Below are 4,455 nucleotides of genomic sequence, written 5' to 3' on the forward strand. Positions count from 1 at the left end.
AAGTCCCTTCCATGACACCTGGTTCGTGCGTGTGTGTGTGTGTGTGTGTGTGTATAAGAGTCAGGTAGAAAATATTTAAGAACAGCTTAACATCTCACTCTGTCTGGCACTCTGGTTCATATTTAGAATCAGTAAAGTCTTTCATTTAAACAGCCTTTTAGGGACTTCCCTGCTGGGGCAGTGCTTAAGAATTCACCTGCCAATGCAGGGCACATGGGTTTGATCCCTGGTCCAAGAAAATCCCACCGGCCTCGGGGCAACTAAGCGCGTGTACCATGACTGCTGAGGCCGTGCGCCTAGAGCTGCTGCAACGAGAGACGCCACTACAGTGAGAAGCTTGAGCGCCTCAATGCAGGGTAGCCCCGCACTCACCACTACTAGAGAAAGCTTGCACATGGCAACGAAGACCAAGAACAGCCAAAAAAAAAAAAACAAACCAAAATACCCAGTCCTCCCAAAATATCCCCCAAAACAAAAAAAAATGGCATTTTACAAGTTGACAAAAGGGCTTTCACATCCATTATCTTATTTAATCCCCGACAAAACCCCCTGTGTCATGGTTAACATCCTGAGGGGATGATGAGGAGACTGAGGCTCTAAGAAGTAAAGGGACTGGGCCACGATTAAGCGGTGGAGCCTTAGCTCAGGAAATGCATTGCCTACACCCGGTTTAGGGCTGTGTTTTACACGGTTCTCCCCAAACGCAGCAGCTTTGCTCCCTTTGTGATTTTTCCACAGAACCAGCAAGTTACATGTCCCTGCACATGGAGCCGCCGCAACCACCCTACTCTCACTACCTACATCTCTAGTCTTCAAGTCTAAAATTGGCCAGGGACGGGGAGGAAGTATGGGGAGGATGGCCCAGGGAGGAGATGCTTGGGGCTTACAGAAGGATCCCCGTGTGGAGCATTGGGAAACTGGTTCAGGCCTGCAGCTCCCGCCTGGCCGCAAACTCTGTTCCGTCTAGCCGCTCTCAGGGATCCGCTGCCCTCTGCCAGACCCTCTCCAGTCTCCCCTGCCTTTTTTCTGCTGGCTGCCACCCTCCATCTGCGCAGGGTTATGGCAGCTTCACCCTCCACTGGAACCAGGGGCGATGTCGCTGCCTCCCAGCCCTGCTGCCTCTACCGCCCACTAGCCCTGACCTTTCTAAGTCACTTGACTTCTCCAAAAGTAAGTTTCCTCTTTATAAAACGCAGTTGACAAAACCCTGGTCTTAGGTGACAGGACAGCGGTTCCTTGTGAAAGGCGGGGTTGGAAGAGGGCACAGGGGCCCCTGAGGTGCTGGTTATGGTCTGTGTTTTGATCTGGATGCTAGTAACACAGGTTGATTCTCTTTCTGGAAATTTCCCGAGTTACACACTCACCATTTGTTCACTTTTCTGTTTGTAAGTTATAATCGAAATACTGAAAGATGAATCGGCAATTCTTATCTTAGGATAGTCTTGAAAATCAAATGTAAGCATTCAGGTAAGAGCAATGTGAGAGCTGTGACTTCTAAGGCTGTACATGGGACTTCCATGTAAAGTCATCCCCCTCTAGATAAGTTCTAAGTAAGAATGTCATCACTCTAACCTTCTTGGGCAATAGATCTTCAAGTGTATCTATCATTCACAAATTTATCAAAACTGCAACATTTTCCTTCAAGTACCATGGCTTTTTATCTTAATCTCTTTGTTCTTTCAATTTTTATGACCTACTTTGTATTTTTTAAAAAATATGTACTTCCTTTCTATTTGGATCTGAGATTGTGAATGTCATTTAACCTCTACTTGGCTTTGATCATTTGTTATAAGACCTCCATTTTTGTATAATGTGATGAAATGACTCTGGGACTAATTAGTTTTCTCCCTCTTGGATTCATGTCAGCCTGTCAGATGTAACTTTTGCTGCTCATGAGTGGCTGGCCCCTTCAGTTTTTTTTTAAAAAATTGTTTATTTATTGGCTGCTCTGGATCTTCATTGCTATGTGTGGGCTTTGTCTAGTTGCAGTGAGCAGAGGCTTCTCTTGGCTGTGGGGGGGCGCAGGCTTCTCATTGTGGTGGCTTCTCTTGTGGAGCAAGGGCTCTACAGCCCGGGCTCAATACTTGTGGTGCTTGGGCTTAGTTGCTCCAGGGCATGTAGGATCCTCCTGGACCAGGGATTGAACCAATGTCTCCTGCGTTGGCAGGCGGATTCTTAACCACCGGATCACTCGGGAAGTCCTTAGTTCAGTTCAGTTCAGTCGCTCAGTCGTGTCCGACTCTTTGCAACCCCATGAATCACAGCACACCAGGCCTCCCTGTCCATCACCAGCTCCCGGAGTTCACTCAGATTCAGTCTTGTTTGAACTAGAACAGATAGCCTCACTGATAAAAACTGCTGCTGTGGGAGCCAGTAAGACTTGGACTGAGAAAGACAGCACATGGCCCTTGGGGCTCAGAGGCCTTCACCACTGGGAGGTGGAGGTCCAGGGCATTGTGGCAGGGGAAAGAGTGAAGGCAGGTCACGCAGAGAATGCGCGGGCTGGGAGAGTCACGACAGGCCTCACTGCATGGACACAGACCGAGCCCCGGAGTCAGGGCTCAGCCTGCCCTCAAGAGGGGCCACTGCGACTTTGTGTGTCCTCCACTGCCCGATTCAGCACCTTTCACCTATAGATACTGCTGTTTTTCTTTGCTTTAAGATTTCAGGAAGCAGGAACTGAGCGCAGAGAAAACACTACCACGGGCTGCTGGTACCTCGATGCCAGAACCTCTGAGCATATGATAGAAACCATCTCCCCTGTGGACCTGGGCATTCCTAGTCTCAGCACTGCCCACCCCTGAGTGGAGCGCAGGCCTTACAGGGGCATGGACACAGGACTTGAAGCCCGGGCTTTCCTTGGGTGGCCATCCCATAGCAGAGGGAGGCCTGTTAGAAGTCAGGGAGCCAGAAGGCTGCTTCGAGTCCTTGTGCGGCTTCCTGACTGCTTCCTCTCCCTCCTCTGCACTGAGTCTTGTGCTCCAGAGAGAACTGGGTCGGGGGGAGATAAGGAACAGCTTTGGACACCAGGGTGGGGAGACCCCAGCTCCTCTCCAAAATGGAGTCCCCATCCCTTCTTCCCCAAACTCAGCCACTGCCGCCCTTTCAACCCCTCCCCCGAGCCCGGAAAATACCTGAAAGGAAGTGGGTGCTCTGGGCCACTAGCCGGAAGAAGGGGTTTAACTGTCACCTGGTCCCTGGGGGGCTTGAGTGGCGGAGGGCAGAGGGGAAAATGCAAATCTATGCTTGGGAGAGAGAAGAAGTCCACGGGGAGGTTGAGGCTGGCCGCTGAGGCCCAGCCTTCCTCCTGGGCTTGTGGTCCCCCTGTGGGGCCTGATCACAGGCCCGGGAGAAGCCAGCAGCTGCCTCCGCCCACCCTGGGCAGGCACTTTCTCTGGGCATCTGAGTAGACTCACTTCCTCAGCCCTGCACCCCGGGGGAGCAGGAGGAGGGGGTGGGGTCTGGAGCTCCTAGAGCCAGGCAGACGGTGAGGAGCTGGAAGGGGTCCAGGTGGGCACTGACTCGCCTGCTGACAACCTGCGAGAGTGCCTACTGCGTCTGCAGCAGGGGGCCAAAGCTCAGATTGGAAGACCCCCACCCCCGACCCTGCAGCAGGGGGGCCTAAGCTCAGACTAGAAGACCCCCCGCCCCGCCCCGACCCTGCAGCAGGGGGGCCTAAGTTCAGACTGGAAAGACCCCCCCCCACCTGCCCGCCCTGCCCTCCGTAGTTCTCCTCCCCCTACCAGAGGCCAGAACTGGGGACCACGTGGTGTCCCAGCCCAGGGATCTTCACAGCCACTGGGAGGCAGAATAAAAGGGAGAAGTGGCCCTCGGGCTAGAGCTTCCACGGTCATAATTTGTTCTGTCCGGATGACAATTACTCGGTTCAAAAACTTGGCCACCTGCATGATCGCATTTGCTCCTCAGTACCATCCTGTGGGGCATTATCTCCCTTTCACAGATGGGAAAACTGAGTTTCAGGGAACATGGTTTGCCCAAGGTCTGTGGCCAGGCAAGGCTGTACGGGGGGTTGGTTTTCAGCCCAGCTGTCCTCACGGCGCCTCTTCGGTTCCTCCACGGCAGATGGGGACACAGGCACAAAACTGGGGCAGGGGTGAGGGCTAGTTCTTCCTTTCGCCCCCTCGAGCCCCAGTCTGCAGGTGCGGGTCTACCGACTGCAGCACCAAGGTTTTGGGGACGAGGCGTCCGCTTCACTCCCGGGCTCACTGGCCCGTGGACCCCTCCTGAGGGGCCTGGGCCCCCGGCCCTGTCCCCACTCCCCGTTTGGCCCCAGGACTCTCCCCAGCACCCCTTCCCCCTCCCTGCAGCCGCAACCCCAGGACACAGCGGCCTGCGCCCCATTGGCCGGCCTGGGAGCATTTGCCCTTATTTGGCCAGGCTGCTCCAGGCGGCCTCCACCCCCAGCCCAGCCCCCGCAGGCCCGTCTCTCTCACT

The sequence above is a fragment of the Bubalus bubalis genome, chromosome 3 (assembly GCF_019923935.1).
Source record: "Bubalus bubalis isolate 160015118507 breed Murrah chromosome 3, NDDB_SH_1, whole genome shotgun sequence".
Taxonomy (NCBI): domain Eukaryota; kingdom Metazoa; phylum Chordata; class Mammalia; order Artiodactyla; family Bovidae; genus Bubalus; species Bubalus bubalis.